We start from the raw sequence: 26,153 nt of genomic DNA, 5'->3' as shown, positions 1-26,153 counted from the left end.
TCAGGAATACATGCCGTCCGAGATGTAACCGACATTGGGTATAGAGTTGATGCTTTGGAGCAACATGAAACTACTAGGGAGAAGAAGGCCGAACATTTACAACAGTAAATCAGCAGCTCGATCTCCATGCACACACTAAGGATTTGGAAAACAGGCCCGGAGAAATAATGTCAGAATTAAGGGGGCCCCTGCAGGGGCAGAAGGGACAACATTGCAAACTATGTAACCTCTTCACCCAAATTCTGGGGAACACACAATCTGAGGACAAACGTCTAGATAGAGTCCATCGTGTGGGCCTTCCTAGATTGGGAGATTCTCGCCCAATTGATATCTTGGCATGTGTGCACGACTTCCCCCTCAAGGAGATGATACTACGTAAAGCAGGAGACTCCCAACCTGTACAGTTTCAAGGCCATGCCCTGCATTTATTTCAGGATCTATTTGCAATAACACTCCGGAAGAGGTCAGAGTTCAGACCAGTGACGTCTTTTCTTAGAGATAAGAACATTCATACTCTTGGGGGTACCCATTACGTATCATTTTCCGATGGGAGGGGAAGCTGTGCCAGATCCGCTCTTTCATGGAGGCTTCTGAACTGTAAAAGATCGAGAGTGATGGTTCTGCCTCACCAAATGGGACCGCTGCAGGGAGAAGAACAGATAAACACTAGCGGTGGCGAAGGAGTGCATCTCAACCCAGTGTTTCCGGACCTGCACCTGCTACTATTGCACAAGACAGATGGGCAGTATTGGAGAAAATGAGGAGCTGCTGACTCGAGTTCCTTCTTGATGAGGCCAGGGCTGGCAAACAGCAAAATTCCTTCTTTTCATTCAGGAGGGGGGTTGAGGAGGTGGGCGGTTGCATGGATCATTGGCCAACATAGACACTTTTTCTCCGCTGGATCATCTCTTAGGCTGTTCGGTGACTGTGTGTTTTTTAAAGTGTATCAGCCGAAGCTGATAGTTTGGAGTCGGCAGCTGAAACTCCACTGCTCCTCCGTGAGGTTTTCGCCCAGGTCCGTCTCCCACACTGTACGAGATGATAGGATCGTAATTGGGTGATCTCGTTGTGTGATAGTGTAAAGTCGCGTGATCAGCTTGAGGCCTGATTCGACAGTGAGTACGTTTTCTAGCATGGAAAGTTGCGGGGCGGCTCGGGAAATGACACAAAGGTACACATGCAGGCCGCTCTCACCTGATAATAAAGCAGCATGTCTAGTGCCGATGGAGGCGTGGGCCTGCACATCTGTTGTAGTGTGAGGAAGGTGTCCCTGGGATATAGATCCAGGCCGGTTAGTATAGTGTGCAGCTGGGCACGCTCGTGCATCTTGTGGTCATTAGTGGTGGTATCAGTGGATTCTCCACCAAAAGCATGGAGGGAGCATATAGTACAGGCATATTGGCACGGTTGCAGAGCCTACCCCATGCCCACCGCACCACCTCCACGGGGTCTACCTCATTGCGTGCCCACTTGAATGATTTGTAGATAGCCGTTTTAAGCGGAATGGGAGCAGCTCAGTCCAGTTTGATCGCAACGTGGGGCTGCGTGCAATAGGCATAGAGGGCAAAATCTGGGGCTGCCAGCCCGCGCTGCGCCTGCGGTAGCGCGAGTATTTCCCAGGCTATCCTCGGTTGTTTTCCCTCCTAGATCAATTTGATTATTTAAGAACAGATTTTTCTAAAAAAATGTTCAGTGAGGGGGATGGGAACATTTACAAATAGATATAATAGCTTAGGCAGAATGACCATTTTGGCCACGGCTATGCAGCCCATTAGAGACAGGGGGAGATTCTTCCACCGTTTCACCCTGTCCTCAATCCAGTCCATTTCTTTACCATAATTGCACGTCCAGATTTCCTGTAAGTTGTTGCTCACCCAAATTCCCAGAAATCGCGTCGGCCCGCTTGCCCAGCCTTTTGGGTATTCAGTTTCGAAGGGTTGTGTCCCGGATGTCAGCAGGATAATCACAGATTTGGCCCAATTTACCTCCACCCCCGACAGGCCACCATAGCGCACCACCTTGCGTGTCATAGGCGCAAAATTGTCTTTAGGATTTACCACGTATAGGGTGATATCGTCTGCGTACATTGACACATTTAGTGCCCGTGTGGTGAGCCGATACCCTTATCTGTGTGATGTTGCCTGATTCTGGCTGCCAGCGGCTCACTGGCTATTGCAAATAGTAGTGGTGACAACGGGCAACCTTGTCGTGTGCCCCTTGTAATAGAGATCGGATCAGAGACTTGGCCGGTCACCTGTAAGCGCGCCATTGGTCTGGTATAGAGTAGTTGTATCTGTTTAATGAATAGCGGACTCATGCCAAGTTGATGGAGAAGCGGGAATAAGAACTCCCACTCTAAGGAGTCAAATGCCTTGGTGGCATCTAATAGCGCTGCCACCGCAGGCACATGAGGGGCAAGCTAGTGTACGAGCGAAAACAATGTTCTGAGGTTGTGAGAAGTGGGCGCCCCGGTATAAAATCGGATTGGTCCGGCCAGACTATCAGCAGCAACAGCGGCTGGATGTCGGGTTGCCAAAAGCTTAGCGAAGATCTTCGCATTGAGGTTGATAAGGGGGAGCGGCCTGTACGAGTCGCAAAATACCCGTCTCCGCGGCTTCGTTGTAGACAGCTAACAGTTGCAGCGCTAGGTCAATATATTCTTTATAAAATTTGGCCGTTAGGCCATCAGCACCAGGTATCTTATCTGCTGGCAGACTACCTATGGCACGCCTCACATCCTCAACAGTGAAGGGAAAATCCATGTATTCTCTGTGAGCTCTGCCAAACTATAATAACTCCACCGAGTCGAAGTATTCTTGCAAAACCTCAGCTGGCGTTTGGGATCTAGAAGTATACAGTTTTTTAATAAAAATCTGTCATAGTATCTAATATGTCAGGCGGAGTGTGCGCCATTGAGCCATCCAGAGCGGTGAGCTCAGTAATGAAGGTGGATCCTCTAGGGTTTCGGCGCATGTTTGCCACTCTCCGCCCCGGTCTGTCCCCTTCCCCGTAGCAGCCCGCCGCAGTGTGTTTGTGTAAAAATTTGGTTACCCTGTCTGCGTCTTCTTGGAAGTCATTGAGCTTCGCTCTGATGTCAGCTAGGATCGTGGGGGCGGGCATGTGATAATACTGTTCTTCTTAGCTTTGTATCTCTGCTTCCAATCGATGCAGGTGTCCACTTGTATCTCGAAGTACCCCTGTTTGGCCAGCAATACAGTGCCTTCGTATCACCGCCTTGAACGCTTCCCAAAAGGTTCCCATGGTATCTACCGATCCTGTGTTTTGCTCGAAGTAATCTGTGATCTGCGTTCGAAGGGTCTCACTAAAGGCTGTGTCTAATAGTGCTTCGGGCGGGAGCTGCCATGTAAACAGATGTATATGAGGTTTTGGGACCATCAGGGTCAATGTCACTGGGGTGTGATCTGATAGGGTGCGTGCTTGGTGTCGTGCATTTATTACCCATGTGTGTAGATCTTTAGTTGTGAGCCAAAAGTCTAATCTGGACCATGCCTGATGATGTTATGTTATGCACGTACCCGCCCTCTGCGCAGGATGCAATGCGCGCCAAGAGCCCACCAGATGGTTATCTTGTACTATCCCCTGCAGTACAGCCATGGCTCTAGGGTTGTGCAATCGGGACATTCCCTCCCTGTCTTCAGAGAGCGACATCACAACGTTGAAATCTCCTCCCCATAGTAGCGCCGCATTGCCCAGTGACTGAATCTTGTGTCAAATTTGTTGGAAGAAGAGAGGGTCATCTGTGTTAGGCCGGTATACATTTGCTATTGTGACCTGACGATTGTATAGTGATCCTTTAAATAGTATATATCTACCCTCGGGATCACAGAGTGCTTTGTGTGTCTGCCACGGTATTCCTTTCTTTATCATTATGGCCACCCCACGAGAATAGTTTGAGAAGCTGGATGTGTGGACTTTGCCCCCCCTGTTGTTGGGCAGTCTTCTTCGAGCATCGTCCTGCAGGTGTGTCTCTTGTAGGAGACATATATCTGACGTATGTCTAGTGAGATATGCTTGTACTAGCCTTACTTTATGGTGGTCATTAAGGCCACGAACTTTCCAAGTGGTACATGTTAGCTTAGACATTAAGACCTGTGGTGCTTAGGTGCTACATGTATCTCGGGATCCCGGTGTCGAGGCAACAGGACCCCGATGTCCACACGTAGCGCGTCTTGTAAGAGAGACCTGCAACTGAATGTGTGGTGCTCATATGGGATGCTGCAGTCGCCAGCTTGGGAAAGCTGTCTGACAAATTTATGATGCGCTGAACTTGCCAACAATAAACTTTAACTTCCCCTGCCCACCCACCCACCCACACCAACCCCCCCAATCAGGTTGTGTATTCTCCATTTCCTCCCTCCCCCCCCCTGTGATCTAGATTATGTTCGGTTAGTGGGAATCATCCCATAGGGGTGTGGAGTTGCCGGCGTACTGCCCCGTCTTAATGGTGACAGGGTGGCCAAGAATTAAACCTATTCAGTCCAACATTTTAAAGTGAGTCAAACCTGGAGTTTCAGTCTGTATTTGGTGCTGGGAGCGCCCCCCCCCCGTAAGCCACAGTTTGCATAGCCGCCAATGTTCAGTCATTGTCACTTAGTTGACTGCCGGATGTTCTCGCTTCCACAGCATCCCTGCCTTGTTGTAGTCTTGCCATTTGCTTGGCAAACTTTAGTGCCGCACTTGCTTCGGTAAAAATCATTGCTTTTCCCCCAGTGTGTACCCTTAGCTTCGCTGAGTACAACATTGCATATCTTGTTCTAGCTTTTTGGAACAATTTCTTGGCCGGGATAAATTCACGCCACGCTGCTTGTACTGCTTGGGTGAAATCCGGGTAAAATGAAACGTTATTGCCTTGATGCCTCAAGTCACCTTTCTCTCGGGCCAGTCTCAGTAAAGTGTCTCTATCTCTGTAGTTGAGTAATCATGCTAGGATTGTTCTAGGTTGTGCACCGGGGGCGGGTCTGGGGCCCAGCGTTTTATGCGCTCTCTCCACCAGGAACATTGGCGACAGGTCGGGACCAAACAGACCCCTCAGGTTTCCCTCCACAAATTATTCCATGTTGGTAATGTTGGTGGACTTGGGAATTCCCGTTAGTCGGATGTTATTTCTCCGTGACCTAGCCTCCAGGTCTTCGTTGCGTGCCTTGATGACATCTTGCACTTTGTCCATCCTAAGTAGTTGTTCTTGCGTCTCAACTTGCCGATTGTCCGAATCAGAGACTCTAGTTTCCAGGGTGTTGATTCTTGCTTCCTGTTTATCCACCTTTTGCCTGACGTGATCCAGTCGCAGCGCCATGGAGTACAATTTGGCATCTATCGCTCTGAGGCTGAACTTTACCTCCCGGAACATTGAACATGCTTTTTATGACTTCGCCCTGTTCCGGATCCATCTGCGTTTCTGACACCACAGTGATTGGGGTTGGGTCAATATCTGGCAACCTGGAAGAGCGTTTCTCAAAGTTGACTTTGGCTTCTTTGTCTGATTTTCCCATGGTGGCTCTCCTCTGGTATCTTCTGTCTATGGTGGGTACGACCTCAAGGCCCAGCTCTGCCAGCTCGCCCAATGTCAGAGCCGTCCAGCGGGGTTTCTGCCCTCCTTGGATTGTAGTCGTCTGTTCTGTTGTTCAGTCTCGTTCGTGTCTGGGTGTTGCATAGCCGCTGTGGTCTGGAGTATGGCGTAATGCCGCAGTGGTGGGCGTCCCCAGCTGCTCACGTAACAACTCAGTACAACTCAGTATCTTCTGCTTGCCAGGCTCCTACAGGTAACCAAGGGCTGTGATTTCTGTTCAGTAGACTCCCGCTCTGAGATGTGACGACTCAGTACTTTCTGGTCCGCATGTCTCTGCCAGTGCGCCGCTCAGGTCGTTTTGGCTGGGGGGCAGGGTTGCTCAGTTTCCTTCCCACTGTGATGGTGCAGCTCTAGTGGGGGATTCGCGCCCCTGTCTGTCTCCACCTGCGGGGGTCAGTTGGTGCAGCTTATGGGGCCCTTAAGACAGGCAGGCAGGCCTCACCTCGGTGTGCAGCTGAAGTAACCGGGCTCACGCAGCGCCGCCGTAGTTAGTGGAGTGAATGCGCTCTTTTTTCCCCCACTCTTGGCCTAGCAGTATGGGTTTGCGCTGGTGCATCTGTTCTTTGGCTTTTATCCCACATGTGTGTGCGCCACCCCCGTTGGTGTTTGCTGTCTCTACCGCAGTACAGTGTTCACCGCACGGCCCCTACAAGCGGCAGTACTCGCCTGCGGTCTGTATCTCAATCTGTGGTAGAGCTGTCCCAGGCAGCCTTGTTGGTCTCCCCGAAGCCTCGCAGAGCTCGCTATCTTGTGCCCAGTGGGACCTCCCGCGTCCTGACCGCCTTAAGTATGTGCTTGGCGGGGGAAGGGTGTTCACACACGGTCCAGGCGATCTCCGTCCTCAACGCCTCATGTCGCCTCAGGTCTCCCAAGGATCACCGGGCAGCACGGGTTGGCTCAGCCGCCGACGCTCACTCACCCGGTCGTGCAATGCTGGATTGGCTGCACAGCGTTAGATTAGCAGATCCGTGCACTCCGCTGCAGTCTGTGTTCACCAGTGCTCTCGCCTCTCAGTTCAACGAGTTTTGGATGCAGCCGCTTCTCGGATGATGGTCTACCTCTAAGTGCCACCATTACTTGGCCAGCGCCATTTGCAATTCTGCGGTCGCGGGCCAGCGCGGCAGGTCCGCCGCCATTTTCGTGTGCAAATCACGGCTTAGTGTCCTCGAGGATCGCGCTGTGCATTCCACTCACTTTCCGACATCTCTCAAGTTAGTTTTATCTTAGGATACGGAGTTGGGCACCGGACGATTGGAGGATTCTGTGCTCGACCAGCAGAGCCACGCTAGCGAGCAGCCATCTTGCAGCTCGGCCATGCCCCGGCTCGTCTTTCCTGTTGATGTATGGTTTAGTGGCTCTAGACCAAGCTCTTTACATCCCCCAGGGACAATGTGCAGATAACACACAAAAAGATTTCTCCACCTCATAGAAAAGGCTCATTGATCCCCATAGGGAAGTTATGCTTTTTTCCGTCAATGCCAAGAAGGCATTCGACTGCCTTCACTGGCCATATATGACAGGTGTTGCGATCAATAAATGATCCTCTGTAGGCAGGTAGTGTAGGGTTTATGTGAAGATAATAGTCTTAGTTACTGATTACAGATGTGATGTAGATGTAACATCAATGCCCCACCAGGAGCAGGCTCCTGCTGCTCAGCCTGCTCACTCCAACTGATCTCTCAAGCATACATAAACATTTTAACTCTATGACAAAATGCACCCACACACTCTGGCTGAGCAGCAGGTAGCAGCAAACTAAGGAGAGAATGCATCAGGTCTAATTCAAGATATAACATATTTCCCCTCTTAGAAATAATAAACAATCATAAAGGGCATATTACGTCTCTAGTCCAAAAAGTAAACAACAGGTATCTTTCAACCTCAATCCCAACCTATGGCATCTGAGAGCATATAAAAAGGGTCTCTTTCAACCACACACACAAATACAGTAGGCATATGGTATCTCACAACCCCAGCTCATCCTTGCAATAGGACACTATAAAACTCAGAAGATGTGTCTCTTTCAACCACACACACAATACAGTAGGCAATGAGTTTTTCACAACCCACGCTCATTCTTACAAAGGAATCTACAAATACTCCGAGAATGCGTCTCCTTCAACCCACACATATCCAATCCTAGGGCATCTTGTGACCAAAGAAAACAACAATTGGCAAAGCAAAGGGTGTCTCTCAACCCACACTCATCCCTAACCTAGGGCATCTTGTGACCAAAGAAAACAAAGTAAAGAAAACAACCTGCACTCAACCCAATCTAGGGAAACTTGAGAGAAAACAAAGTTAAGGTTATCTCTCAACCCACACTCATCCAAACCTAGGGCATCTTGTGACCAAAAAAACAAAGTGAAAGGTATCTCTCAATCCACACTCACGCATCACACCAGTAGGCAAACAATAATAATACATAGCAAATGCTCACTACAGCAGTAGGCAGAAGGAATCTCTCACCCTCGCTCATCCTAACAGGATACTACATAAAGATGAACCTAACTTGAGGAAATTTTCCCTCTCCTACAACCCTTGCAGGACCAAGGTTATTATATACTCAATGCTACTCTTACAAAAGAGCATTTCCGCAACAAAACAACTTCCGCAACAAAACAACTTCTGGATTTCCAGCATGGAATCAATATAACATTGCTCCTTTCGCTTAACTTTGCACAATATTCCATAAGCATATATACCATGTAATTACCATATAACTACCATCCTGCATTACATCGCATGCAAACCCTATTACATTTTACTGACATCTTTACTTAAACCCTACATGAGAAACAAAACATAACAGGTAACAGGAAGTTCAGTACGCTGGTGAGCAATACCTCACCAGTTCCTTCCAGGTGCAGGCATGCACAGAATGTTCCTCCCAGGTGTGGGGAATGTAGAATGTTCACTGTAAAACAGTAAATATACACTTATTCAGGTCAGTTCTCCTCATGTTTGCAGGTTCAACACGTGTTGTACACACTTCTTGCTTCCCCTTAAACACAGATTTTGCTTCCAGAATGAAGTCAGCACCTTAACTGCACTTAGCAATCCAGAACACTGAAAAATGTTCAAAACCGCCTTTAAATCCAGCAACGCGGCATGTTTTGGTAAAACGAATGAGGACACTTCTGCTGTCACAAAGCTGTATAATACAGTATAATCCAAACTCCAGAATTACAATAAGGAGACTACATACAATTGAAAGACCAAAAACACCCCTAATAATTAAGTAGACTGCAGGCTGTCCCTTTATTTTCACCTTTATCTTCATCTCCTTTCTCTTAGTTTCTTGTAGACTTTATCTTTCTCTCCCATATCCTTTCACTTGTTTCAGGTAACTTAATCTTTCTCTTCAAACTTGTTCACACGTAGGTAGTTCTCCAGCAATAAATGATCCCCTGTAGGCAGGTAGTGTAGATTTTATGATGAAGTTTATTTGAAGATAATAGTCTTAGTTACAGGCTACATATGTGATGTAGATGTAACAAGAGGTTTTAAAACATGTTGGCTTTGGAGAAAGATTTAGGGCCTAAGTGTTGAGCAATTACGGGAAACAGCAGACCCTGGTTAGAGTTAACGAGAGAAGCTCTGCCCCCTTTCCTCTTCGTCAGGGCAAACACAGGGGTGTCCTTTATCACCCTTGTTGTTCGCTCTCTATATGGAGCCTTTTACTCAAAGGGTCAGAGATCACCCTGATATTCCTAGAGTGTGCTTTTGGGGAGAGGAACACGTCATTACATTTTATGCTGATGATGTTCTAGTGGCCCTTGATAATCTCAGAGACGTCCTGCCTCCTGTTTTACAGGAACTGAGGGGGTTTGGCGAGGTGTCGGGCTTTCATATCAATCTGAATAGACCACAGGGCCCTGAATATTTCTGTGTCGCCTCACTCCATGGCTCATATTGCCCAGAGTCACTCGATACCATGGGCGTCTGGCCCCCTTCCCTAACTTGGCGTACAGTTGGCATCTACATTAGAGGGAATTAGAACTCTTAACTATCGCGATCTTGATCTGCGAATCCGAGCCGATATGGCCCGCTGGCGACTGTACCCTCTTTCTCTATTGGGTCGAGTGGCGGGATTAAATATGGTAGTGCTTCCGAGAATTCTCTTTCAGACCCTTCCTCTTCCTCCACCTCTAGGGATGCTACAGTCTTTGCAAACAGCACTATAGTGTTTTGTTTGGGCTGAAGGCCGACCCTGCATGCAACGGGAATTGAGTTGATGTCCTCAGAAAGCGGGGTACCAGGCATCCCGAGCTTGCTTCATTACTAATATGCTACCCAACTTCGGTATATGGTCAAATGGTCTCGGCCAAAATCTGAGAAACCCTGGTTATTCATGGACGGGGCAGTGGCAGGCACTCCACTATAGCGGATTCCGTTCTTGCCCTGTATCCACCGACCTCCTGGTCTCTATTTGTCTCCAGTAACTAGATTGGTTTTGAAGGTATGGGATAGCCAGGTGATCCGGAAGGGCCTTTCATCATTCCCATCTCCCCTTACCCCAGTAGTGGGTAATACAGATTTTTCCCCAGGTCTTAATCGAGTGTAGGGACTTATTTAAATATTGCATTTTCTATACTAGGAGTGACACTTTGGTGCTATCTCGCTCTTGCCATTGACTTGTACTGTTCTGTAAGCAACAATAAAAACAGATTTGCACCATTAAACATGGTCAAATTAGTGTGTCTCCAATTGGCATATTTAAATTACTTGCAAGTCTGTAGTAAAGTGGTACTATCAATGCCTAGCGCTTGTAAAATACATTCTATGAGTGGGCCTGCAGCACTGATTTTGCCACACACTTAAGTAGCCCTTTAAACAAGTATTGGGCCTGCCATTGCAGGTTTTAACTGTCATTTATACCTGGCAAAATAAACGTTTTGCCAGGCCCAAACCTTTCTTTTTAAATACATATAGGTCACCTGTAGGGTAGACCCAGGATGACCCAGATGGCAGGGTGCAGTGTATTTAAAAGGTAGGACATGCACATGTACGTTTTACATGTCCTGGTAGTGAAAGATTATTACATTTGTTTTTCATTACTATAAGGACGACCTCTCCCATGGGATAACATTGGACTTACTGTATTACATTTAATAAGTAAATAATTACTAAATGGGAGCAGGTAAGCAGTACATGTTTGGTGTCTTTGGAATCGCAATGAAAAATCCTCTCTTATGGTAAAGTCGGATTTATTATTACCATTTTGAAAATGCCACTTTTAGAAAACTGGCATTTTCCTCCCTTAGCCATTTAGTGCCTGTCTCTAGGCCGCATGACTGGGTGTAGCTGACAGTTGGGCTTTGTGTATTCCTCATAGACAACCACACATAATTGAGAGCTAAGGTGTGCCTGGATGGGCAATCATTGACAGGACAGGGAGGAACTGGGCAGAGCCCCATATACACTTGAATATGCTGTGCCCTGCCTCCACACAACGGGCTGCATACCCCCTGTAGTTAGTCTGGAGACAAGGCAGAGATGGCAGGAAACCTGTTCACTTCAAAGGGCGACCTTCCAGAAGCTCCTCCCACTTCACAGGAAGACCCCGGTATAAATATTGAACCTCACACACCAACTCTACAGTTCACTGCTGGACCTGTGGAAACTTGGCCAGGAAGGATTGCTGTGCTGCTGAAATGGCTGCCACTCTGCTGGACTGTTACCCTGCTAGACTTCTGCCTTGCTGGATTGCTGCCCTGCTGCCCTCCTGCCTGAGTCAGAGGGGTTTGGACCTGCGCTTGAACCCAGGACTAGTCTGCTGGCCTCCTGTTCTGATCCACAGGGACATACCAGGCTTCCAACCACCTGCACCAGCTCCCAGATCCAGCTGGAGAAAGCCTCTGAACCCCAAGTGGTGGTCCATAGGTCTTGGAACTTTAGTGTGGACTCAGAGAGGCTGATTTACAGTTTTTGGCTCTTCACGACTGTGAACAGGCCCGTTGGTGCCAAATCCTTGTCACTCACACACGCCGACAGCGATGAGTTCCGTCAGCCCAGCAGTTTTTACTACAGCATCGACAACTTGCTGGGAGAGCCACTGCAAAGATTTGGCCTGACTGCTCACAACAACAAATTAATCTTCACGCTACATCCATGACCATCCGTGACGCCTGGCCTGCACTTCGCACTGCAACCACTGCTGTCAGTCAGAACTTATGACTTTCTCCCGGTCTTGCAGGACCAGATTGTCTTTTGGCGCTATTTTACACTTAAATCTTTAAAAATGTATAACTATGGTTCCAATGAATGGATTCTTGTCTTTATGGTCTTGTTTAATTTATTCAATGTTGCTCTGTATGTCTACATTGGGTGGGATTCTATTGGTGTTATGCTTTCACTTTATTGCTGTTTGAAGTGCATTGCTTCTAAGTTAAGTCTCTGCTTTGTGCTAGGCTAGCCTCGGGCAGAGGTTAATTCGAGGTTTGCATGTGCCTCACCTTGACAAGGATTGTTGTTGCTGCTTGAGGAGGGTTTCACCTCCTCTCAACTAGTAACCCAATTTCTTATAATCACATTACCATTAGGAGCTTCATTAGTATAAAATAATGTTTATATGCAAACATCCGTTAATCATAGCATCAAAATACCAGAGGTTTTACAATGCTCATCAATAATGTAGATACTCTATATAGAACTCTTTAAAATCTTGATCATTTTGCCTACATGTAGCATTTACCGGCCTACAATGTTGTCTTTGGGCATCTTCTATTGATTGAGTTCTCTCCTCTCAAGTATAGGCCTCATGTCATCAGTTCGTCGAAAAAGTACACAGAAATTCATGAAGCTGGAGTGGGCTTCCTGACAGCTCCATTCAGTCATTGTTTATGTGTGTTATTATGGCTTTTTTTTTTTTTTATAAACACATTTTTATTCATTTTACAAAAGGAATGCACCAGCCAATCCGCACTGTATTGCAATGATCAAGGATTACAATCACAATTTCTCAATACCCATCGTACAGACATTAGGAAGGCAAAAGTGAGATGTAAACAGTCGAACCCCTCACAGTTAGACCCCCCCGTCCAACCCATTTCCCCCAAATTCAGCGGTATTTCTTGGGGCAACCCCGTGCTGCATACAAAACTTTCTCCTGTGTGGTGCACCAGTCCACCCCATTCCGCCAACGCCCAACACTTGGGGGTTCGGGGCATTTCCAAGAGGCTGCAATGTCTCTTTTAGCAACCACCATAGCTTGTAGTAGAGACCAGTTTTTCGTTGCGTGACCCATCCAGCCCATCAGTGATGCCCAGGAGCGTGTGTTTAGGGTCATGTTGAGCCCCCCCACCCCAGAGAGTTCTTCTTCGATGCCCTGCCAAAATCCCGCCAAGAGGGGACAGGCCCAGACCATGTGGAGGAAGTCAGCAGGGTCATATCCACACCTGGTACAGGCTGAGGACGGACTAAGCCCCGCGCGATGAAGGCGTGCAGGGGTGAGATATGCGGCATGCAGATAATAGAGCTGCACCAAGCACAGCCTAGCAGAGGCGGTGACCGTTCTAGGGGCCATAAGGGCATCACGCCGGTCTTCTTCCTCCAAGGGGCCCACCCAGTCCACCCATTCCGTTCGCAGTCGGTCCAAGGAAGTCGGGGGTATTGTTAATCAGTGTACGGGAAATGCCACCTTTCCCCAGGTACCCAAACATAATCTGGGCTTCAGGCGGGCTATGATCTGGCAACCGCGTGCCTGTTGTGAGGTGTGAGCGTAGGGCATGTTTCAGCTGGAGGTAGCGAAAAAATTGCGAGTGGTGCAGTGAGTACCTGGTTTGGAGATCTTCGAAGAGCGCATATGATCCCCCACCCAAACGTCCCCAAGCTGCGTAATGCCTCTGAGGTCCCAAGCTTCGAAGCCCCGAAGCACGGTCACTTCCTTGAGCCAGGTCCCTTGCCACAAGGGTGTACAGTGGGTCAATGTGTCTGTCCAGTTGGTGTGTCGCAATGCTGCCCGCCAGGCCAGTAACACCGAGCGCATCACCTCCGGAAGACGGAAGGGAATCGGGGTCCCATATAGAAAGGATTGGATTCTGGCGAGGCCCAGTTCCCCTAGTTCAAGCCTAAGGCCGGATCAGACAACCTCCCGTTGAACCAGTCATGTATGGTAAGAAGTCGTGTGGCTAAGTAGTATAGGTAAAGGTGAGTCATTCCCAAACCCCCGTCGAACGAGGGGATCCTGCAAGTATGAGCGCTAGCCTGGACCTACCTTTTCCCCATAAGAACTTGCTGGCTAAGCGTTTTTATGGCTTTTTATTGATGTGATGTCAATCAAGATATTGGCACTTTGTGACTAGTTACATTGTCCCATTTGTGTTCACATTAGGTTTTGGTGATGAAGCATGGAGTAGTCACTGTTTCTGATGCCAGATGACGTTCAGATTGTAATTGAGAACCAGTGCATGTTCTTTGATGGATTTGCTTTCTTGACACTAAGCACTTTAATTTGGATGCCTTTGCCCGTAATAAAGACGAAGTGCCACTCACGATTCTCCTTTTCAAGTTTATTTGTTTGATATTGATCTCATGATAACGTGGGATTAAAATGTTTGTGTGGTTCTCAAAGACATGCATGCATTTGGGCATTCTGAAAGGAGCAATGAAAATATGGGCCACTGGTAAAAAAAAAATCAATGCAGTATGTTAAAGTTTATGCCTTTTCAGTTCACCATTTACGATACAAAGGTCCCCAACTGACTCTTTTAATAATACACTACTTTAAGTGTACATCTTAACTCTGCTAATGCAGTCTGTTCTACAAAGGGACAGCTGTGACACACACTTCACCCAAATATTACCAATTTCTTTGCTAAAAAAAAAAAAGTCAGAATTTGCATTTGCCAATGCGTGTTTCTTTTTATTTGTCACTCCTGCCTGTCCAGTTCATGTCTGCATGTTTTATCCTCTCTTTCTACATCGACCCCTGACCCCCAAACTCTCTACTACTAAAATCATGTTGTATTGCTCCAGGAGGGCAGAGCATTCCACGTCCTTTCATTCATTTAAAATAATTCTAAATTTCGTAAATCCCCTTAGGTTTTCTGTCTTTTACCCCCTCTATGTACAAGCTTGCCACTTTCTCCACTTTGCAGATCAACATAAACTACCAAAGGGACATTGTACAAAGCACTCAGATGTTCAGTTCATACCTTTGATTTAACGTTCAGGAGGACATGAAGGATGTTATGATTTCAATCCTCTCAAATGTCTTTATCATCGTTTTAACTAACATGGCCAAGACGTAGCAAGTAATACTGCCCCTCCTGTGAATTGGAAGGGAACGCTATTAAAAGTGTCCATCTCATAGAGAGCAAGAGCATCCCTAGCATGCTGCACAGCACAGTGGTTGTTGACCCTGGACACCTCTTGAGCTCTTCCCTCTTACCTTTGGTGGGAGGCACACGGGATTTTTGTTTTTGGGTGTGGAAACTTGTTTCTGTGCAATAAAGTTCTTGGTGTCAGGCCGGGGAGTGGTTCAATGATAAGCAGCTGAATTAAAATCCTCAAGACAGTACTGAAATATCTGGGGCTGGATCACGTTTTTGACTTGTGTTATTTCCTGTCACTGGTGTAAACATCTTTTACCCCCTTTTTTCGAAACCAGGTTTCTGGTGGTAGCAATATGTCACAAGAATGCACATTTGTTATGTGGCATTTTGTTGTGGCGGTAACGTTCTCATTTTTTCGTTTAGCAATGTTTTTGCTATATTATTGCAATGTGAAGTTGCCTTGCACTGTGATTGTTGTTTTGTATTCTGTTTTGACTGCTTTACTGTGCCTTATGTTTTATTTGTGTTGCTTTGTGTATGTCATTGTGTCATGGTGTTTTAAGTACTTTAGATATGTCATGAAATGAGTGCACAATTTGAGTCCAAAGTAGCACATTACTTTAAAATGCCTATGACAAGATACATCCACTGTGTAAGGTGGCAAAATAGTGCTGACCCTGCTCTTCAACTATTTAAGACACCAGTCTGCCTAGAAATGTGTCAGAGTCTGTCTCCTAAATTAACACCTGCACTGATCACTTTGTGATAAGACCCCTGGTCCTCTTCTAAGTTTTTGAGCTCATAGAGAATATTCTAGGCATGCACAGCAATTTATCTCCTACTCTTTTTTTCCTCAGTTCAGAGAAATGCATGCTGTTTCTTTCGAGGCTGTTTCTGACTCATAGGTAGAAAAACAATATTCCTGTACCCTGCTGAATGTGTATGTTGCCTTTTTTACACTGCAGTCCAGGGAACCCACGGGTACTCAGATCTGGCACAGCACGATTGTTTGGGGAGCGCAGTCTGGTTAAATCAAAACATGCCCAAATGTCGGTTTGCTCACATGGTAAAATCCATCCGATAATGTTCTCAAATGCTGGCTCCACAGTGTTTTAAAGCATCTACAATATTACCATACATGCCAACAGACTCGATTGAGAATTTTTTTTTTTTCCCAAAATCTTCCTTTTTGTGATGTCGAAATGTTGACATGAACAGAGATTGTGGGTTTCATTCAGACAGCCCTCCGTTACTGGCTGTTGGGCTACATTTATACAACTAAAGAAACCTGTATACACATTCTTAAATAATCAATTTATTTATATTAACTAATTACCCATTTTTGGTATTATAAAATTTCAATAGTACACCTAATTCATTAGTCTAGAAAAACCTGCGCCTGCTCCTGACAGCTCTTCCCGAGTTTCTACTGAGTGAGTCACGCTCGTGCCTGCCCACAGTCGCTTACACCAACAGACGTTGAGAGTGACTCAAAACTTTTTTTGGTAGGGGATCGCTGCCCAGCCTGTCCACTTTAACTTGCCTCAGAGTTGACGCCCGAGCGGTTCTGAAGCTGTTTTGTTTTCCTTTCTTCCTATGTTCTCTTTACGTTCACTAAAGGGCTTCCGTTTGAGAGATTCCTGCTCGGCGCAGAAGCTGCTGCATCCACAGAATTTACTCAACGTGCCCGATTTCTGCTGCCAAACGCGGGCTCGTATTCCTCCTTCTCTGTGCTCCAGGGGAAGTGACGGAGCAGGGTGTTTGGGAGGATGGAGCGAGCATGCTTGTAGCCCGCTCCTTCTAGGTGTCACACTCGTTCAATAAGTCGCAGAAAATCCGGATAGGGAAGCCGCTGTCGTGTACTTGATTAACAAACTGCCACTAAAAGTTTTCAGACTGTCAGTGAAAGCTGCGGGCGGACTGTATGCTTACTAATCTTGGGAAGGAGGTAAGTGGACCATCTCTCTCCTTTCTGTCTTTTGGCTTGAACCAGTGTAGAGTCGGTTGAACCTACTCACATTTCGAAGCCCTATTTGCTGAGGTGCGCATGCGTACAATGGTATGCATGCGCTCTGAAATGTGTCGGCAAACCGGGTCTCTGAACCTCGCCTCTCCACGACTACCCATCCCCACTCGTATGGCTGTGATCAGTTAGAGGCTTGTAAATAACGTCATCAAATGAACTTCAGCCTTGCGAGTTAGTGTATTTTGATTCTGGGTCTTACGCTTTAATGCTGGAATGCAGAGTGGTTATACAAATAAAGAAAATTAAAAATTAGATGAGGAAGAAACGAAATGCAGGAGAAGCGACTGCGAGACTTGCGAATACAAAAGAATGATACAACTGTGAAATAAAACTAAGCACAAGATTCAGAGAATGAAAGAAGACTAATAAAGCCAGGAGAGGGGAAGAATGTTGTACTTCATTAAGGGACAGCTATATCCATGGCCACTGGAATCATGCGGCACAGGATAACCAAATTATGTGACAGAACTGACTAAATTATGTGGAAAAGACATTGTGAAGTAAAATGTGGCACTTTTTATGTAGTATTTGTAGTGTCCTTACCAATGACCACAGACACTATATGTACTTTTGTTACGAGCTTTATTCTCTGACTCCTTGCTCGGTCCCCGTCCCTGCTCTAACTAACTAGCCTCCGGCTGTATCCCCGCCTCTTCCTCCTGGCCCCCTTGGCTCCGCCCCCACAACTACTATACCGCTCACTTCTACATCTCCCCCTTTGTTAACAAAACAAAATAACTGACTTGTTCATAGTTCTTCAATTAGTCGTTTTGGCCGTCGAATGTCTCGTCGAGGTCGGAGAAGTACGCTTCCTGATTCGGACTCTTCAGGCCGTTCTCTCTCCTCACTCTCTGGTCGTCCCATCATCTTCTGGAGCGACTCTCTCATGCCTGGGGTGCATTTTTGAAAATGTGATACATCCCTGGTGATTCTCCTGCTGTCAGACTCTGCGGTCAACATGGTACCCTTTTGCTGGGTAATCGTCAAGGGCTCAGCTCTGAACTTGCAGTCCGTTTTCCTTTGCTGCTCCTGTTTAACTATGACACAGTCCCCTTCATGTATGGATGGTGATTTTGCTCTCCGTCTGGCGTCCGCATATGACTTCATTTTGTCTTTTCCAATTCGGTCAACTGTTGTTACCTCCTGATGAACCCGGGCAGGTGAGACCGCTCTCAGCGCACCTTCCCAGGTAGGTATCCGAGTTCTGATTGGTCGCCCAAGCATTAGTGTGGCAGGGCACTTTCCTGTGGTGGCATGCAGTGTTGTTCTGTAAGCCCTTAGAACTTCGTTGAGAGCCACTTGAAGATCCCTTTTCTCAACTGTAGCCTGTTGAAAGGTCTTTTTGAGAGTGACCATGAACCTTTCAATAGTCCCGTTGGCCTGCGGCCACAAGGGCGTGACTTTACGGTGCGTGAAATTCAAATGCTTTGCGAATTCACTAAATTTGTGTCCATTAAAAGGAGGGCCATTATCCGTCTTGAGTTCTTTGGGAATACCCCATGCCGCAAACACTTCGTCTAACACCGCAATGGTGCTTGTTGCACTGGTGGATGATACGAACTGGGCGAGTGGAAATCTTGAATATTCATCCACATATTTTCCCGACTGAAGAGGTCCATAAAAGTCCATGGCAAGTTCTTGCCACACTCCACTGGGAAGTTTTGTCATTTGCAGAGGAGCTGGGGGAGCTCCTTGACTGACAAGTTGACACTGGGGACAATCTTTGAGGGTGAGTTCCACCATTTGATCCAAAAGCGGAAACCACACCCGCTCCCGGAGAGCTCTTTTTGTCGTGACCACTCCCCGGTGACCTTCATGGGTGAGATTGATGATGCCCTGGCGCAATTGTGTCGGAATGACGATCCGTTGGTCTCTCAGCAACAGACCTTCCGAGGTGGCAGAGAGTTCATCACTCACATGTCGGAATGCTTGCATTTCTTGTCGAATTGTGGGATCATTCCCTTCTTCTTCACTGTCATGTCTCCACCGATTAGTCTGCAGTCGGCGTAATACTTTCTGCAGGACGACGTCTTGCGCAGTGGCTTCTTGAATGGCTTCCAGAGGAACTGCGGGCGGCCGAGCTTGGCCCACCACAAAGTGGATGTATTCCTCGGCCATCGATGGTCGTGATGCCGGTGATGATAGAGGGTGTCGTGACATGTAGTCAGCCGGATTTGCTGACTTTCCCGGCTTGTGCAGTATTGTGTAGGTATATTCCTGTAGACGCAAACCCCACCGCTCAATCCGAGGTGGCATCTTTGACCTGGGGTTTCCAAAGATGGTGACAAGCGCCTGATGATCAGTCACCATGGTAAAATGTTTGCCATAGATAAAGACATGGAAATGTTCGCAGGCCCATACAACTGCCAGACTTTCCTTCTCTGGTTGAGAATACGCCTTCTCCGTGTCCGACAAACTGCGACTGGCGTAAGCCACAATGTGCCGTTGATCGATGTCATTGTCATACTGAGCCAGAATTGCACCCAGGCCCACAGGGCTAGCATCCACGGTTATCTCCGTCTTTCTCTTAGGACTGAAATAAGCTAAGTTGTCGGCAGACTCTACTGCACGTTTGATGTCTTGAAACGCCCGCTCACACTGAGGAGTCCAGACAAAAGGCTGTCCTTGCTTCGTAAGCGTTCGGAGGGGATGACTAATTGTGGCATAGTCTTTTATGTATCTGGCACAATAACTGGCCATGCCCAGAAACGATCGAATGTCACTGACATTCTGGGGACGCTTGGTGTCATTGAGCGACATCACTTTTTCAGGGTCAGGCTTCATCCCAGCTCCAGAGAACACATGTCCAAAGAATTTGAGAGTGGTTTGATGAAATTCACACTTGTCCTTGTTTAGGGTTAGATTAGCGTCCAAGAGAGCATGACATACCCGATCTAGAGCTTTATCATGTTCCTGAACATTTGACCCATACACGAGAATATCATCGCTGTAGTTCAACGTGTTGGGTATATGGTGTATAGTCTGACGGATAGCCTCTTGAAAGATCTCTGCAGCCGAGGAAATACCAAAACTTAACCGTTTGTATCGGAACAGCCCCAAGTGAGTTGCAAATGTTGTTATGTATCTCGACTTTTCATGCAACTCCAGCTGATGGTATCCCTTATTCAAGTCGAGTTTCGAAAATACCCTGGCACCATTTAATGCAGAGATCATGTCACTCAGATGGGGCCCGGGGTGACGTTCCCTTTCGATGGCAGTGTTAGGAAGCCGCATGTCAACACATAGGCGCACCTTCCCTGGAGTGCCTTTCTTCGGCACGATAACTACCGGCGATACCCATGGTGTGGGACCGTCGGTCCGTTCAATGATGTCAGTTGCTAATAATTCCTGAAGTTCATCCTCCACTGCTTGCTGAAGGTGGACCGGCACTCGCCTGGGATGTTGTACTACCGGTCTTATCTGTTCATTAATGTGAAGTCGAATTTGACATCTGTTCATCTTTCCCAGCCCGGTGAATAGCTTGGGGAATTTGTGTAAAATGTCCGGGTCATCACTAACCCTATACAGAATCTCAACTAGACGAAGGCGCTCTGCAGTGGGTAAGCTGAGAAGACAATCAGCCTCCGGGCCATCAATTACATGTATGAATGCCGGCACAGACATGGTCTGGTGCCTGAGTGTTGTTGGGAATTTTCCCAGACAGGGAAGAGGCTTCTTCGACATCCAGGTAAATATCTTGACGTATGCTGGACTCAAAGGCGGCGGTGGCTTCATTTTCTTGTATTCCGTCACGGGGATATAGTTCAGTGACGCTCCACTGTCCAGAACAAATTTCGTGGCGTGATTCCCTACACCTATATTTAGTCTCGGGTATTTCTTGAGCTGGTCAGGATCCGCGACCATACTTGCATATTCAATAGTGTATTCCGATTCCCGCGACCCTGATCGGGAATCCCTGGACAACGACCTCCTCGACCATTGGGATCTCTTTGATTCTCTGCTGGAATGCGAAGAGCCAGAGGACAACACCGGTCGATCTTGTACGGCTTTCGCATGGTGTCGTCTGGTGTCAGAGCGAGTAGGTCTTGTCCTTTCACTCCTTCTTTCCCTGCGATAGTCTCCACACATTGCTTCAAAATGATTCATCCGTCCACATTTCCTACATTGCTGGCCCATGGCTGGACAGGCATCCCTGTGCGGGAAGTCGTGCCCGCACCGATAACATTTCCTCGAGCTGTTTTGTTTCTTGTCTCTCCAGCCTGACTCATGACTTCTACGCTCAGAGTATCGCTGGCGAGAGGACGGTCGCGATCTGTGTTGTCGCTCTTTCGAGTGCCAGCGACTACGACTGGCCTGCACTCGGCATACCTGCTCCCTTCGATCAGTGTGCCCGGTCTCCATGCTCTTGGCGTGTTCCTCTGCTTGATCGTAAGCTCGGGTCATTTCCTCAATCTCCTCCAGATTATGACTCTTTCTTAATAGTCTTCTCCTAAACTTCTCGGATTGACAGCCATCGATTATTTGTGATCTGATGGCATCATCTGTTGAGAACGCGTCAAATTCGCAGTACCTGGACAGTCAACGTAGTCTCGTTATGAATGTGCTCATCACTTCTTCCTTCCCTTGAAGAGCTTGATGAAAAGCATATCTCTCGTAATCCACATTTCTCTTAGGTAGGAACTTTTTATTCAGAGCGTCTCGCACCTTATCATAGGTTCCTGTGTCTGCCGTCGGCAGTTCTTTGATTAACTTGCTAATTTCTTTACCCACGAGATTTCTCAGTGCAATCACTTTGTCTTCATCCTCTGTCACTTTTGATCCCTTTATATAATCTTCAAAGTCCTCGAGCCATTCCTGCCATTGGGGACCCATGCTCCCTCCAGTCGTCAGCGTAAGGGGTTCCGGGGGACGCAGGTGTGACACCCCCGTCAGGAGTGGTTTGACTTCATTTCTTTGTGGAGAGTTGTGGTTCGAGATCTTGACAGTACGCTTTCGTTTCTCTCTTGTCTATGCACGTGCTTGTTCTTTGCTTCCCGTTTGCTTTGTCTCGGGCTTATTTGTTATTTCCCCTTTGCATTAGCTTGTGCTTGTTTACTTGTTCAGGCCTTTTCCTCAGTCAATGCTTGTTTGTTTGGCCTTGCCTGACTTCAAAATGGCCGCCCATGAACTTCATAGGGGTGTCTTTCACGGACACCTGACTCCAAGATGGCCGCCAAACAGAAACTCTCACACCCCTGAGATTTTGGCTGCAGTCTTTCTTCAGGCTCAACAAGCTTCATTTGGCACTCACCCGCAGCCACTTCCACAGGTGCCAGGACATCAGCAGTGTCTCACACAGTTGTTGGACACTTCACCCATCCAGGTAGGCTCGGGGTAGGCTCCCGACTTTTTCTTTGTGCGCGTGCCGTTCCTCACGCATCGGGGGTGAGCTTTTCTTTTTGTTCTTGGCGCGCAACAGCGCTCTTTATTCCGATCCCTTCCACGAGGCTTCAACAGTGCCTCAAACACCTCCCGATCACCGGAGCAGCAAGGCAGGCTCGGGGTGGGCTCCCGATTTCTCCTCTTCACTCGCGTGCTAACTCGCACGCATCAGGCGTGAATCAGAATTTGGCACGAACCGGCGTTCTGCTTCAGACGCCGTTTTCTTTCTTCACGCTACAGGGGACGGGACGCTCTTCCTGAGGTTCGATGGGTGGTGGGCTGCAGAATCCCACCTTCGTCGCCAGTTGTAGTGTCCTTACCAATGACCACAGACACTATATGTACTTTTGTTACGAGCTTTATTCTCTGACTCCTTGCTCGGTCCCCGTCCCTGCTCTAACTAACTCGCCTCCGGCTGTATCCCCGCCTCTTCCTCCTGGCCCCCTTGGCTCCGCCCCCACAACTACTATACCGCTCACTTCTACAGTATTCATTCATATTTTTTCAACTTTTACAAACAGCAATACTGTCTGGGCATTTTTTTTTTATCTCATTAGTACCAGGCTGCCAACAAAATACACAAACATCTGCAAGATAACCTGTTAATGTCTGCAAAGGGCCTTCCCACTTCGTCAAACACGTCATCATGTAACTTTTGATCTGTTTGAGCTAGAAGCAAATGTTTTTTGGGGGAAGAGCTACAGATTGTACAGCAGATGATGGACTATGTGGCAAATGTAGCAAATCCATAACAATGCTGTGGTAAATAATTTAATTACCGGGACTTAATTTGATACAGAAACATAATAAAATAGCTCAGTAAATAAGAGGCAGAATCCGTGGTATTAGAGGTTCGGAATGGGCTTTATTCCAATGGTCGATTATAATCGGTTGCTCCAAGTTCCATCACCACGAAGGTTCAGGAAGTGAAGTACATATGTTATTGACAATCAATCACTTTTATACAATAAGCATTACAGTGAAGCAAATACAAGAGGCGTAACAATTGATAGTGGGGATAATATATTCATACGTAGCAAAGATAGGCGTAACTGGGTGTGTTTAAAGAACGTCATCAGATGTGATGTCATAAGAGGGTGGTTACATGAAAGAATTTCGCAATGTCAGCAGAAATACTTGGCAGAAATGCGCGCGCAGCAGCATGACGTGTGATTGACGTGCAACTAGGGGGCGAAGGGGACTTGACATTTAGCTCTACATGTGGCGACAGAAGTCTGGAGGGTCAAGTCAACCTAATCCCAAATCATATCTAACATCCTATGTTTAAAGAACTAAGTTATCCGAAAGAGAGGTCTTCTTAGAGTAGAATCTTATTCTATACTGACTATACTGACTGTTAGTGCGTGTACAAGCGTCTAAGTGTCTACACTAGATGCGTGGGTAGAAATCTTCCATAGTAATAGGGCTATGAATTACTTGCATAAAGACAGAGAAGCCGGGCCTTTGCTCGGTAACTGGAAGAATGTTTATTTAAACTACTAGACAGGAATGCATCGGGCAGGGAACGGAGCAGATAATTTCGAAGGTGAAATACAGTTTTTGGCAGGCAGCAGGCTTCGTGGGCCGCGCAGGGAATGAGACAAAGTTCATGGTCACAGATGCAGGCTCAGACTGGAGCTTTCAGAGGCAGAAGGCAAGAAGAGTTTGATGACAGAATCAGGGCCTACTTGCCTGGACTGTAAAATGGCATAAGTGAACCATATAAAGCCGGTGGCCTTTCATACTTAGGAATGGAATATCCAGCCTATTCATGGCGGATCTGAAAGAGGACAGGTTGACGGTGGACGCACATGTGTTTGCGTCTTCATAACTGGAACTGGAGGGAACATACATGTACTTATGATTCATACATGAAACCGTTGGGGTCCAAGATAGGGGACATAACTGATCAGAAAAATCTATATTTCCACATTCCCTCCTTGTCCCCTACTTGCCCGTTTAAGAGATATCAATCTTCATCAATCCATTGATCTGTTCATATAGCATCATTTGTTCTTCTTTCTTCTTCCGTGATGAATGAAATCCTGGTGGTGGAATACACGATGTGGCACACAGACCACAGATCGCTGGTCCACATTGTAGACATAGACAGCAACTGAATAGTATGAGAAGGCCAATACCTAGGAAAGATAGGACCTTCCATCCAAAGGTAGATAATACACTCCAAAACCAACCGGACCAAGTCCAGGTGCCTGGGTTCTGGTGTATCTGGCTTACAATCTTATGAAGGCGAGTTATGGCTTTATATACAGATGGCGAATTTTCTGGTATGAAAATGCAACAGCTTGATCCGATGACCCTACAAGCTCCGCCCCTATCGGCCAGGATGACGTCAAGGACAAGACGATTTTGAAGCACAACAATCCGCATAGCAGACTGCTCTTCTGTTAAATTGCCTAAGGCGGAAATAGTTTCGTTCACTACTGCTTCAAGGGTTCTAGTTAATCTACGTATCAGCTTACTATTAGTAACGGTACCTATATAGGGAAAGAGACCTTTATTGAAATCTGTGTATTTTTCCCATGCTGTTTCAGTGTAATCGACAATTGGGAGATCTCTCCTTACTCTATTATATACTAAATGAGTATGTCTGTGATAATCAGGAGGAGCTAGGAAAACAGGTGGCAAAAGGAATCCAATGTAGCAAGTACCATCCCAATCTAGAGGCAAACGTACATATGCCGTCTGACCACATATGAAATAAGAATGGCGGGAAGCTCTAAATGTAGACTTGCCTTGATCACTAAATTCTACTACAGTGGTGCATCGACTATGGCCCATATTTATGGAACCATTCTTTCTTACACATAGTTCACCTTTTACTGGAAATATTGACATAGCGGGTAAAATTGGAGTAGCTTCGGATTCGACATTTAGGATCATAAGATTAAGCGTAAAATTACCTAATCCATACACTTCATTTTCTAGATCAGTTCCTGTTCTCTGGGGAAGTCCCTCCTTGTTAGGATAGCAGACTTTAAGCAAAACTAAGTTCAAATTTCCCCATACCCAGTTATCTTGATAAACTGCAGAATTCGAATCTAGGGAATTAATTAGACTAAACCATGCTCCACAGGAGCCGTTGTGTGTGAACGGGTATGGAAAGAGAGGTAGAATTCCTTTATAATTCTGATAGGGAGGGAGTCGGCCACATATCCTACAATTTGTAGCATTGCTAACCTGATGGGAATGATGTAACATACTAATAAACGTGTTATTGCGCAGCGCAAATCTATAAGACAACTCAAACGGAGGTAATTCACTAAAAGAATGTTCAGCAGTAACATTGTAAACATGTCTAGAAATAGGATAATATATGTGCAACAATATACTTGCAGTAATTATTAAAAGACTTAAGAAAAACAAAATTAATAACGTCACTATGCAATGACTACGCAGTGATTTACAGTACGCCTGTCGTTTCAACATTTTTCGGGTGCTATCTCTATTCAGGTCCAAGGGATACATGTCAGAGACAATTCAACCGCTTCACCTCGGAGAGGACTTAAACAATCAAATTGCTTGACTGATTGGACCTGAGCTTTAGTTTATAATGTTCGGAATTACTCCTTTCAACAAAAGGAAGTTTTGAGTCAATGGGTGAAGACACACGAGGTGTGATTTTCACATCCGCTGGTAGTCCATGAAATTTCTTGATATGACTTGAATGAATCCAGCCTTTTCTGCCCTCGAACTTCACGGCTGTCCTTGTGGTGAGCAAGACCAGCTGAGGCGACTTCCACCTAGGATCCAGCTGAGTTTTTCGATCAAAGTTCCTCACTAGGACCAAGTCGCCTGGGATTACGTCATGGGGTTTCACCTCAGTGTTACCAGGAAAAGCTGCAGCTACCTGTGAACG

General features: G+C 46.7%; 1 protein-coding gene across 1 annotated transcript in view; it reads left to right on the top strand.

Annotated features, from left to right (window-relative positions):
• Positions 1-26,153, top strand: part of LOC146834565 (interferon-induced protein 44-like) — a 519,193-nt gene that overhangs the window by 51,903 nt on the left and 441,137 nt on the right. The gene's annotated exons all lie outside the window — the stretch shown is intronic.

The sequence above is a fragment of the Triturus cristatus genome, chromosome 4_2, assembly GCF_964204655.1.
Source record: "Triturus cristatus chromosome 4_2, aTriCri1.1, whole genome shotgun sequence".
NCBI classification, from domain to species: Eukaryota; Metazoa; Chordata; class Amphibia; order Caudata; family Salamandridae; genus Triturus; species Triturus cristatus.
Note: the sequence above shows the minus strand (reverse complement) of the source record. Positions and strands in the feature narration are given on the sequence as shown.